At 39.5% G+C, this 13899-nt stretch overlaps 1 pseudogene; it reads left to right on the top strand.

Moving 5' to 3' along the window:
• The first annotated feature begins 2339 nt into the window (after nt 1-2339).
• LOC101581821 overlaps nt 2340-13899 on the top strand; it is a 24504-nt pseudogene continuing 12944 nt past the window's right edge.

Raw genomic sequence — 13899 nt, 5'->3', positions numbered from 1 at the left:
CATGACAAATGTAAAACAAAATGTAAAAAGGACAAATTTTCAACAAGGGGCAATGAATCAAAACACAGTAGTATTAAGAGTGTACTCACAGAGGAAAACTATAGAGTAAATGGAACTACAAAAAAAAATTAGAAAATGCATTACAAAATGGCCACAGGAAGGACCTCATTTATGATAATTACCAAAAATATATATGATATACATGATAATTACAAAAAATATATATGGAATAAATTCTCCAATTTCTGGACTAAAAGTGAAGGGATGGAATAAGATATTCTATGCCAAAGGAATCTAAAAGAAAATAGCCATACTTATATCACATGTAATGATAAGCAAGCACCTCAATTAAAGTAATTAAAAGGAGATAAGAAAGATCATTATGCCATGATATAGGGGTCAATACAGCAAGAAGAAATAAGAATTCTGGGGATCACTGTGTTAAGTAGAATGAGCCAGCAAAGTAAGACAAATACTGCACGACCTTACTCACATGTGGAATCTAAAATTGTTGATGCCTATGATGGTTATCCTTAATTGAATCAAGTTGATTGGCTCAGAAGCTGTCAATGGGAATAGTAAAGCACACTTCAGGGTATGTCTGGATGGGTATACCTGGGCTTTATTCTCTTTCTCTCTGATGTTGTCTCCTGTTCTGCTTTCCAGGTCCATGAATTAAGTATCTTTGCTCTACCGTGTTTTTATATCATGATGTTCCTGCCTTGTAGTCAGATGAACATGGACTAAATCCCCTTAAAGTCTGAGCCAAATTAAGCCTCTTCTTTAAGCTGGTTACTAAGTGTCAGGGATAGGAAATATAATGTCGGAAATTGGTACTGAGGATGGGGGTTACTGCTATAACTATACATGCCTATGATTTCAGAAACCTTTAAAACTGGACTGTGGAAGAAATTCAGAAAGGTTTAGAGATGTGGGTTAGAGAAGCACTATAATGTTATAACCAGAGCACAATGGGTGATTTTTCATTGGAGTATAGAGGACCATAATGTTGACAGAAATATGAACAAAGGGCAGGTTTGAGAGGTTTCTGTCAAAAACAAGGATTTCACTGGTAATTAGACTAAAGACCATGAGTATTACACTCTGGCAAAATAAATAAATAAATAAATCCAGTAACAATAACAATTCCCCTTCCCCCTAAAATCCTGTATCTTACCCATTTCCTAAGTTATTACAAGAGAGAGAAAAAGGTCAGTGGAATAACTGGTCTGGAGGAAAAAATTTCAAGGCAGCCCAACATTCAGGCAATGACATGGGTACTGCTAGTTGGTGTTAGATTTATAATGAGAATTAAGACCAAAAAGTAGAGCAGAAAAGAAGTTTAAATTCTGGCCAGAAAACAGATATGTGTAAAGTTGAGACCAAGGGAGGTACCATTAAAAATAAATCAAGTACTTTTATTATAGGGAGAAGAAAAAAAGATGCCTTTAGAGAATATAAAAAATTGGCAAGATTCCATCTGCTCATGAGTGCAAAGGAGTGAGCTTTTTTATTTTATTTTTTTAACCTAAGAAGAATCTCTCTGGTATATGCTTAAGAAGGTCTATGGAATTGATTTCTTAGGATTCTTTTCACCATTCTCAGCCATTCAGGCACTGAAAGGATCATGGGGACTTGACTACTGCTTCCACTGACAGCAGATCCTGGTGTTGTCCTTGGTTTTACCAGCATACAGAATACAAGAATTGTGAGATCAGGGATGCTTCAGCCCAGACTTCAAAAGAAACACTGAAGGGTCAGGCAAAAAGAAATTAAGTTAAACATGTAATGGAAGCCACAGGAAATCAGGGATACCAGAAAAATGGAAAGCTCTGTGGACGAAAGCTATAGACCATGAGCTGAGCCTGAGGGATGCTATGGGGCTGCTCAAGCCCTTTGGAACCCAGGGGTAATCACCATGTGACCCTTATGCTGGATATGAAGCATAGGATTCAATGTTTGCTCTACTGGATTTTTGTTATGCTTTGATCCACTGCTCCCCACCATTCCTCCCTTTTGGCAGGGGAATATCTAACCTGAACCACTCTACATTGGGATTATGTAACATATTATTTTTATAGAGGTTCAAAGTTAAGAGTATCTCTAGTCTGAAAAGATTTTGACTTTTGAAAAATTCAGGGATATAGCTTAGTGGCCTAAGAACCTGCCTGGCAAGCACAAGGTTATGATTTTGATCCATATTATCCCACACACACACACTCAAAAAAAAAAACCCTGAAGAACAGTTGAGGCTTCAAGAAGAGATTATTGGCATTCTGGCCTGTGTGAGGCTGTGCCTCAGCTGTCCATCACTTCTGAGTGGACGTGGAGGGTCTATGATGTCTTGTGCCAAGCAGGAATCAGACAGCTAATATGTGGGTGTGGATGTTGGAACAGGCAGTGTCCATGCAGCTTTGGTGGACCGGAGTGGAGTGCTCTTGGCTTTTGCAGACCAGCCAATTACCAAATGGGAGCCTCAGTTCAACCACCACGAGCAGTCATCTGAGGATATCTGGGCCACTTGCTGGCTGTCACAAAGAAAGTTGTACAAGGGATCAATTTAAGCTGAATTTGAGGACTTGGGTTTAATGTCACATGTTATTTGGTTGTCTTGGATAAAAAGTTTTGCCCCTTACCTGGGAACTGTGAAGGGGATTGCCACTGAAACGTCATCATGTGGCTGGACCACCGAGCCATCAGTCAGGTCCAAAGGATCAATGAGACCAAGTACAGTGTCCTCCAGTATATAGGGGGCCTGATGTCTGTTGAAATGCAGGCCCCAAATCTCCTGTGGCTGAAAAAGAATTTGAATGAGGCTTGCTGAGATAAGGCAGGACATTTCTTTGATCTACCAGACTTCTTATCATGGAAAGCAACAGGTATCACAGCATGGTCTGTCTGTTCCCTGGTGTGTAAATGGACATACTCAGCAGAAAGGCTGGGATGGCAGTTTCTAGAAGATGATTGGTTTGGAAGACTTTGTTGCTGATAACTACAGCAAAATAGGAAACTAAGTTCCACCTCTTGGAGCATCTCTCAGAAGTGGGCTCACACCAGAAGCAGCAAGAGAGCTCGGCCTTCCCATCAGCATTGCAGTGGCAGCCCATGCAGAAGTTCTAGGCATGCTTGGAGCAGATGTGAGGGGTCACAGCCTCAGCTGTGAAGGACAGCCACTGACATCATGACTAGCTGTCATCTGTGGAACATCCTCGCGTCACATGGGGATCAGTAAAGACCCAATTTTTGTACCAGGTGTATGGGGGCCTTATTTCTCAGCCACAGTCCCTGGGTTCTGGCTGAATGAAGGTGGTCAGAGGGTCACTAGAAAATTGATAGACCACATGGTTCAGGGGCATGCTGCCTTCCCTGAACTACAGACCAAGGCCACTACCAGTGCTCAGAGAATTTATGTAAATCCTCCATTTTGACCCTCTTTACTGATTTTACCTGAGGCCAGGTGCAGTGCCTGACAAAGGCAGCAGAGGTAGGGACCATAGCTTGCTTCTTCCTTTTCCTTGGGCCCTGCTGTGCATACCACATGCCTGAGAGGTGGCATCCACGTGACTCCTGATATCTCCCTTTGACAGAGCTTTGAAGAGATACAGAGTTATGTAATGTGTAAATATTGAAGATGTGTGGGGACCCACCAAACTTCCTCAGTTAAGAGGCAATATGATACCTTAGAAAATTGAGGTTATTGTAGTAAAATATGCAGGCCAAGTGGCTTTTAAAAGTTCCAGAGTTCACTGCCACTCCATTAGAAAGGTCTCAGCAAACTAATCAAAGATAAACTACAGAAACAAGAAGAGTAATAAAAATCTTTGAAGTGATTCAACCCACAGACCAGGCCTGGCTTGTGAGAGAGACTGCCCAGGGCCCACTGAATCCTCATTCAACCCAGATCCCAGGCCTGGTGTGTGAGTGAGACTACCCAGGGCCTGTTGGATCTTCATTCCAGCTAGAGCACAGGCCCGGCCAGAGAGTGGAACTTCCTCCATCAGACAGGCCCTGTGTGGAACCCTGGGGCAGAACTCCCTGCAGAGAGGCTAAAGGCAAAACCCACCAAGGTGATTCAGGAGCAGAATATCTTGCCAGAGGGTCACAGAGGGTTCACCTCCAAAGGCTGCAGCAGGAAGTGTAGCACAGCAGCCAGACACAAGCCACACATACCTGGATGAGTTCAAACTTCGTAGATCCAGACCTGGGGCTAAAGCAATAACCATACCAAAGCTCTACACCAAAGGTCAGAAGACAGTGCTATACAAAATGGAAAAGAGAAGAAGCAAAATGCAATCTCAGGACCTAAGCCCACGTAGAACAAATTCAGGAGACAATAGCATAGAAGAAATTGGAAAGCACACACCTGAAATCTGTAAAATAATAGTGTCTGAAGTAAAGAAATACTGCAGAGAAGTATAGAGGAAATCAGATCAGAAATAATTTCTGAAGTTAAAAAAAAGGTAACTATAGTGAAAGAAGTATTGAGTGCTTCTAAAGAAGATAATGATAAAAAAATAGAGAATAGGAAAATGATGGAATCTTTGAATGAACAATAAGGAAAGAAATAGAATGCATGAAGCAGATTCAAAGTACTATACAAGAAATTAAAACCTCAATCACAAGCTGGCAAAACTGTTTGAATGAAAGTGAAAATAAACTTTCAGACCTTGAAAACACCATTGCACCTAGTGAAAAGGCAAGAAAAGATCTCTTGAAAACAACTAGGATGCAGGAAAAAATAATTCAATATCTGCAAGACAATGCAAAGATGAATAACATATGACTAATAGGCATCAGTGAGAAAGATGGAGTCAGTACAAATAATATAAGAAGATTATGGACAGAAGTAATAGCAGAAAGCTTCCTAAATATGGGGAAATAATCTGACATTCAGGGAACCAAAGCATATAGAACTCCAAATAACATCAATACAATTAAAGTGGAATAAGTTTTTGTTTTTTTTTTTTTGCTCCGAATGCCCTCATGGCTGGTTTGGCTGGTTTGAGAGTTGTGGGGATCGAACTACAGCAACCTGAGGCTGACAGCTTTGTGGAAGCAGCCACTTAAACAACTGAGCTAAGGCCAGGCCCCCCTCAATACAATTAAAAACACACCCAGATATATAATAATCAAGATCCCAGAAATCCAGCACAGGAACAGTATACTAAAAGCTGCTAGAGAAAAGAAACATCACATTTAAAGGAAAACCCATCAGAATAATGGCAGATTTCTCTTCACAAACCATCAAGTCAAGAAGAGCATGGAGCAAAGTACTACTAGTCTTGTAAGAAGACAAATTTCAGCCCAGACTGATATACCCTGAAAAACTCTTCCAAGTATAACAGGGAAGTGAAATACTTCCATGACAAAGAACAACTAAAGAATTTCATGACGACAGAGCTAAGCCTATACAGAATACTAAAAGAGGTTTTAGAGAGGGATCAAAATGATGACAACTCCATGAATGAGGATGAAAAGAACCCACCAAATAGGGCAAATAATTAAACACAGGAGAAGAAGAGGTATACAACAGCAGCCTTTCAATTATTCTTTTGTATAGCAGCAAAATATTTCCATCAGCACACTCTAAAAATGGACTTCTCCTGCACTCTATGGGTCATGATTCTGTCTGGGTGGATATCGAGGAAATAGCAGTAGCTCAGTCCCACAAGTGACACCTGGCCACCAGTAAGTGTCCTGGACACTATGTCCACAACATACTAAAACTTTGTACCCTATTCTATCAGCAAATTGTTAGATGTGCTGGTCATATATTTGCCATACCAGTATTTATGTTATGTTTTATTTTTAGTAACTCTTTACTACCATGGAAACTTTTTCTCAGTTGATATTTTTGTATACATTAACCTAGTCAAATATGGTGTGAATACTCTGAATTGATCACAGATTCATAACTGTGATACACAACATTCTGGCCTCTCAGTTGAACTCATGATTTAATTTTAATTTTGGAATATTGTTTTGAGATATTTAATTTAATTTTGAATTAATTAATATTTAATTAATTTTTTGAAAATTGTTTAATCTTAATTTTTGTTTTAAGATTCATACCGTATCTTTGGCTTACAATCTACTTATAAGATGTGGTATATTTTTCTTGTATTAGATACTTTAAAAAGTGTATTTTAAGTTTTCATTGAGTATATCTCTTCTTCCTTGTCTTTTACACATGCACTCATACATACACACATACAGACACATATATGAAAAAATATGTATATAACTGACATAAGATTGATAGTGTTTTATAGACATCTTCAATGACCTTTTAAGTGGGTCCATCTAACGTATTTTACACAGTCCTGTATAAATACCATTTTCAGAGCTCTGTATTCTTTATCCAGGACCATACAGCAACTTCTCTTGCCTTCTGAATTATGGTCTTTGTTATTTTCTATGTTATGTCTAAAGTTATTAGAATGTTGTGAATTTGTGTAAGAGGAAAATATTTTGCATTTAGTTTTCAAAGGTATGTTTGCTAAGTATAAATTCAATGAGGACAGATTTTTTTCTTTCAGTCCTTCAAATTAATTAGTCTAGTTTCTTACCCACTTGCTTTTTTTTTTCTAATATGGAATAAGATGCTATTTAATTTTGTTCTTCTGTAGCTGTTTTTTAAAAAATAATTTTATTGAGAAACAAATAACAATGAGACAGTTTCAAAATCAATTAGTAGGATAGTTTCAATAATTAATAAATTGCATATTGTTATCAGCTAATTTTTTATGTACATGCTTTAATGATTTTTTTCTTTACAATTACTTTTGGACAATTTCATTTTTGTGTATGTTGGTATGATTTTATTCAAATTTCTGGTGCAAAAGGTCCATTTATCTTGGAAATGTTTTGCTATTATTTCAACTAAATTTAGAAATTTTAGGGTTGGCGAGATAGCCCAGTAGAATAAGCACTTCCCTGGCAAGTGCAAGAGCCTGAGTTCAATCCCTGGTTCTGCAAAAAATAAATAAGTAAATAAATAAAAACAAATAAATTCAGAAATTTTAAATCTTTGAATATTTATTGCCTACCCCTTTCTACTTTGAGAATTCTAATTGTACGAATATAAGTTTCTTTATTTTGGCACAGTGAACATGCAGATATCATCTGATTCACCACCTGAAATTTTCCAATAAAATGGAGTGAATTATATAAAACAGCCATGGATTCTAAATCAGTGTAAAAGGTTCTCAACACTTCTACTTCTCAGAGTTCCTTACCTATGAACCTGAGCTTTGGATTTTCTTTTCTCATCACAATTGGGTCAATCACTGACCCTTTCATAGGGCAAAATCTTATGGAAAATCAACAATTGGGGGCTGCCTGAGCATTGAAGAGCAGTTTCCCACCTCTGCAAGTCCCTGCTCTGATACCTAAGTCACTGCTTGCAAACAGCAGGTAAAACACAGCTGGCCTTGGTATCTCATGCGACCAGGACCTGCGCTGAAAATGTCAAAAGAAGACCCCAGAGAGGCAAAGAAAGCTTATTTATGAAATGAGTAACATCTTATTCACCCCTCTCAAGCCTAAAAACAACCTTCAAAATTGTTTTGATTTGTTTTTTAAATGTTGTAAAGGTAAAATTAAACGTCTCTACTGTGTATTTAGGATAATACAGGACCGAGGATCACAATGAAGGAGAGGAGAGGAATGCCAGCCCAGGATAGAGTAGAATGCACACACATGTAGGTTTAGGACAGTTTATTTCCCTCTTGCAAATCCTCCAAAACTCCTACCACAAAGAATCTGATAATTATTATGATTTGTGTTATGGTTTATCTCTAGATGTCCCTCTAAAGCCTCAGACCACAGGAGTGGGTAGGGCCAGGAAGCAGGTGGGAGGGCTGGGGGGAGGGACCCAGAAGCAACAGGTTCTGGGCAATGAGGCAAAGCTGTAGTTGGCCCCCTGCAAGCCACACCCCATCCATCCGTCCCCAACCTGCTTTTTGCGTCATTGGGCCACAAGGCCTCCTGGCACGTGACTAGCTCCCCAGGAGCTGCTGGCACCCTGCACCCTGGGCAGCCAGAAGTCAGAGGGTAGGCGCTGCGTGTACTCAGGCACAGAATTCACCAGGTGCTGCGGCAGCAGCAGGAGCTGCAGAGTAAGAGGTGCGACACCCAGTGGAGGGGGTGTGGGCTTTGGCTTGGCTCTGCTCCTGCCCTCTCCCCATCCCTATAACGTATTATGTTTCTTTTGTAGGCTTTGAATTTTAAGTTGAAATCTGAGATTGGAATGTTCAGGATTGCTTTCACACCAAATAGTAAGACTCTTTAAGTTTCATACTAAGTTTAGGAATTTTTTTTCTACTTCTGCAAAGAGTGTTGTCAGTGTATATTACTAGGATATATGCTAAAACACTCTGCTTGGAGCTTTTGAGAACATGGCCGATTTAGTAATCCTAACTGAATTCTATTGAGGAACAGGGGATGACTTTCCACTAGCGAACATGCTCTTTAATATCTTTCTTCAGCATGCCGTAGTTTTTTCAGCTCTGTGAGTTGCTTGATTCCTATGTATTCATCATTTGGAAACTCATGCATGGACTTATGTTCTTGATTTCTTTCCCAGTGGGTTCGCTATTGCTTTGACTTTTGTGTGTTGACTCTATCATCTGCCACATGGTTGAGTTTGTTTCTCTGCTCTGGTGGCATTTGATTTCTTGGTAAAGAATCCTATCATCTGAAAATCAAGACAAATTGATGGCTGTCTTTCCTATTTGTATCTGTTTTACTTGTCTCCTTTGTGTGATTTCATTGCGCAAAGTTTTCAGTGCTATATAGAATGAGAATCATGAGAGTAGACACTGTCTCATTCCTTCTTTCAAGGTAATGCTTTCAGCTTTCTCCTATTCAGTATGATGTTGGCCGAGAATTTCTCCTTTGTGGTTTTATGAACATAGCTAAGGTAATTGTACTCAATTTCTATTGGTTTTTTGAAAGGAACAGTTAATGCTTGTTTGATCAAGCTTCTATGCCTATATCTGGTAAGCTGAACAACTGCTTTGAAGATGCCGTTATGCAATATAACAACCATTGTTAATTTTGTATCACCTTGTTTGAAATTTTGTATCATTTTATTGTTTCCTCATTTTATTTTATTTTTGCCATTCCAGTTATCAAACTTGGGCCTTTGGGCCTGCCAAGCAGGCGATTATGCCACTGAATTATCTCCCTGGCCCTGTGTTCTTACTTTTACATTCTTTAAAATGAACTGAAGTCCTTCTATAACTAGTTGCTTTATTTTCATTAGTATATGTTTAGAAGACATTATAAACCCCACCTCCTTGAGAGTTAGGATTTCAACAAATTCAAACTAGTTAGGGTGAAAAACATTTAGCCTATTAAGTTACTCTAATCCCATTCCTGCTTTACAAGGCTTTTGTGCTTCTTCCCATCTGTAAATCTCTACTTCTAGATCTTTCCATCATTTTATTCTCCTTCTGGATTCCTTCATTGATTGCTGTTTAAAAGAAAATTTCACTCTTCTTAATCTGCTTAATTTTTTATACTTTTTCTCTGGTCCTTCACTTGTTGGTCCTCACTGTCCCTCAGAATATAGGCTCTTAGAAGGGGAGGAAGGCAGTGTTTTAAGTTAAGATGGTGCCTCAGTTCCTAGCAGGGGCCTGACACATCGAAGTTACTTTGTGAACACTGCTCAGTGAACAGATGACTTTGTGGCTTGGTTATGGGCCTCATATTGCTCCTATAAACAGAATTTAAAGTGTCCCATGTGCAAAAGAACCACAAAGAGCAAAGCTTTATGGAAAAGTAAAACTGTCTCAAATCATAGTCCTTCTTCAAGTTTGACTCATGTTATACATACATGTATCCGTATTGTGCCTCTGCCCCACTGTGGGGGCTACTCTAGGGGAGCATATCTGGATAGTACTTGATGCTCCCATTGATGCCATCTGGATTGAAAATCTGAATTCTGTTGTAGATGATAATAAGACTCTGACTCTTGCCAATGGCAGTCAGATTCCTATGGCTCCAAACTGCAAGATCAGTTTTGGACATTATAACATGGACAATGCTTCAAATGCCTCCGTCTCAACAAATGGAATGGTTGTCATATGTACTTCAATCCTTGATTGTTTTCTTTTTTTTTTTTTTTTTTTTTTAGAATGAGAAAAAAAAGCTGATCCTTTCTGTTGCTGATGATCTGATTGCCTTTTGATGCTAATGTTTCTGGAAGAACCTTGAATGCCCAGGGACTTTCAAACTCTGCTGCTCATAATCTGTAGTCCTCTTCTGATCACTGTAGAACCAGTATTTCCAGGTAACTGCCAGCTCTCTGTGAATCAGTAACTTGCCAGATTGGGTCTAAGGACCGAATAAGTAACAATTAACATTGATCAGTTTTTGGATTCATGATATTTTATTTATGGATTCAATTGTCATTCAGTTATTCTGTGAGGTAGGTAGTTTGTTAGTACTGGGGATCAAACTCAGGATGTTGCACTTGCCATGCAGGCATTTAAGCCACTGAGCTATCTCTCTAGCCCACATTCATGCTAGTTAAAAAAAAAACCCAAAACTCATTCACATAAAATTTGTGAACAACAATTTTAGTATTTCACTTGAAGACAATTTTTAAAGTTTTATGTAAGGAATTTCCATGGAATTCAATAGTTATAGTGTTCTTTTGAAGTTTGAACTTAAAAGTAGTAAGTGGAATGAAGTCTCTTCAATGAAACGTATTATTGTATTTTAGCCAATATTTTATTGGCTATATCATGTTTTAGCTATATGCGGAGTATATGGACTAGAACTAGGTTATCATTAAATGTCTTGTATACCTACCTGTTTTACCACATTAAAGCTGTAAGTAAGGCAAGGTGTTTATTAGATTAGACATGTGGCAAAATGTTTAACATAGTTGGTCAAATGCGTATTTCTCCCATGGTTAAAGATACTTTACAGAGTCCTAGCCCAGGTCTGGTGAGTGTGTGGAGAGCTTCCTGCTAACCTGCGCCGGCGGGACCAGTCCCAGCCCAGGCGCAGCGTGGGCTGGACCCTCTCCCACCCCCTCGGGCCGCCCCCCACCACTCTGCCATACCTCTCCCACCCCTACCACTGAATAGGAACTTCTACAGACTTCCGGGAACACCCAGACCCAGTCCTACCACAAGTCCGGTGAGTGTGTGGAGAGCTTCCTGCTAACCTGTGCTAGCGGGACCAATCCCAGACCAGGTGCAATGTGGGCCAGACCCTCTCCCACCCCCTCGGGCCGACCCCCACCACTCCACTGTAACCCCCACACCCCTCCCGCCGAGTAGGAATTTCTGCCCACTTCCGGGAACCCCCAGACCCAGTCCTGGCCCAGGTCCGATGAGTGTGTGGAGAGCTTCCTGCTACCCTGGGCTGGAGAAACCAGTCGCAGCCCAGGCACAGCATGGGCCGGAACCTCTCCCACCCCCTCGGGCCGCCATCTACCACTCCATCGTACCTCCCCCACCCCTCCCACCAAGGAGGAATTTCTACCAAGCACTGGGAACCCCCAGAACCAGTCCTAGCCTGGGTCCGAGTGGGAAGGAACTGAGCACAGCAGCCAGACCTAAGCCAGACGCAGCTGGATAAGTCCAAACTCTGTAGAGCTCCACCTGAACTTCAGTATGTGTGAAGGTTATAACTACAGCAAAGATCTATAACAAAGGGCAGAAGACAATGCTACACAAAATGACAAGAAGGAACAAAATGCAACCTCAGAACCCAAGCCCACCCGTAACAAGTGCAGAGGACACTACCACAGAAAAAATTGGAAATCACACAGCTGAAAGCAATGAATCAACCGTTCTGAAATAAAACAGCTGCAGAAAGATATAGAAGACCTCAGATTGGAAATGAAAAAAGAAATCCCTGAATTAATAACATCTCTCCTAAAGAATCAAATGCAGAAACATATGGAAGCAACCCAGTGCCAACCCAAACAAGTGAGGAGGACACTAGCTTGGATCAAATGCATGAATCAAGAGCGTCAAGAATAAATAAACAACAGAAGAAAGATATAGAGGAAATCAGAGCGCAATTCATTTCTGAAATAAAAAAAGAACTCTCAGAACTTGTAGCAGATGAAGTAAAGAAGCAACTACAGAAACATAAGCAGGAAACCAAAGCTGAAAAAAACACTGCATTAAAAGAATTTCTAACTGCTTCTAAGGAAGATATTGATAAAAAAAATAGATGAGATTAGAAAAATAACGGATTCCTTGAATGAGCAATACAGGAAAGAAATAGATCGCATGAAGCAGAGTCAAAGAGATATACAGGAAATTAAACTCTCAATCACAAGCTTGCAAAACCTTTTAACTGAATGTGAAGACAGAGTTTCAGATCTTGAAGATGCTGGTGTAGCTAGTGAAAAGGTAAGAAAGGATCTCTTAAAAACAACGAGGATGCAGGAAAGAAAAATCCATCACCGGCAAGATGATGCAAAGATGAACAATGTGAGAAAAATAGGCATCAATGAGAAAGAAGAAGTCAACACAAATGACATTAAAAAAAATGGGCAGAAGTAATAGCAGAAAACTTCCCAAATATGAGGAAACAATCTGACATTCAGGTAACTGAAGCATACAGAACGCGAAGGAACCTCAATCCAATGAAAAACACATCGAGACATATAATAGTCAAGATCCCAGAAATTCAGCACAAGAATAATCTACTGAAAGCTGCTAGAGAAAAGAAGCAGATCACATTCAGAGGAAAACCCATCAGAATTACGGCTGACTTCTCTTCACAAACCATGCAGGCAAGAAGAGCATGGAGCCAAGTACTTCAAGTCCTCTATGAAAACAAATTCCAGCCCAGACTACTATACCCTGCAAAACTCTCTTTCAAGTTTGATAGAGAAGTGAAATACTTCCAGGACAAAGAACAGCTACAAAATTTCGTGATGACAAAACCAACCTTACACAGGCTACTGAAAGATGTTCTAGAGAGGGACCAAAATGATCAGAACTCCACGAATGATATCCGAAGGAACCAACTAAATAGGGTAAGCAATTAAACACAGGAGAAAAAGGAGTAAACGAAAACAGGTAAATAACATGGCAACCATAAGTCAATACATCTCAATTCTAACCATCAATGTAAATGGACTCAATTCACCAATTAAGAGAAATAGACTGGCACAGTGGATTAAGAGACAAAATCCAACAATATGCTGTATACAAGAAACACATTTAACTCATAAAGATACTCATAGGCTGAAAGTCAAACGATGGAACAAAATACTACATGTTCCAGCACCTCAGAAAAAAGCAGGGGTAGCAATTCTATTCTCAGACAGCTAACTTCAAACCAACAATGATCAAGCGAAATAAAAAAGGCCACTATATACTGCTTAGGGGAAAAATTAAAGAGGAAGTGGTAACACTCATAAATATGTATGCACCAAACACGGGAGCATCCAACTATATAAAGCAAGTCTTAATGGACATGAAAAATCTAATATCCATTACCATAATTTTAACAGGAGACCTTAACACACCCTTATCTCCAAAAGATAGGTCAACCAGACAAAAACTTAAGAAATAACAGAAATGAACCAGAGTTTGAAACAAATGGACTTGGTGGACATATACAGAGTGTTCCATCCAAACACAGCTGAATACACATTTTTCTCCTCTGCACATGGGTCATTTTCTAAAATAGACCACAAACTGGTCCATAGATCATGCGTAAGTATAAGCAAGAAAACAGAAATTATCCCATGCACATTATCTGACCACAGTGCATGAAACTGGAAATAAATGACAAAAGAAACCAGAAAAAAACTTTCAACACATGGAAATTAAATGACACTCTACTGAGCAACCAATGGGTCACAGATGAAATTAAACAAGAAATTCAACAATATCTACAATTCAATGAAAATTC

This window comes from Octodon degus, unplaced genomic scaffold (assembly GCF_000260255.1).
Source record: "Octodon degus isolate 3935 unplaced genomic scaffold, OctDeg1.0 scaffold00074, whole genome shotgun sequence".
NCBI lineage: Eukaryota > Metazoa > Chordata > Mammalia > Rodentia > Octodontidae > Octodon > Octodon degus.
The sequence above is the reverse complement of the archived record's forward strand: the minus strand, read 5'-3'. Positions and strand labels throughout refer to the sequence as shown.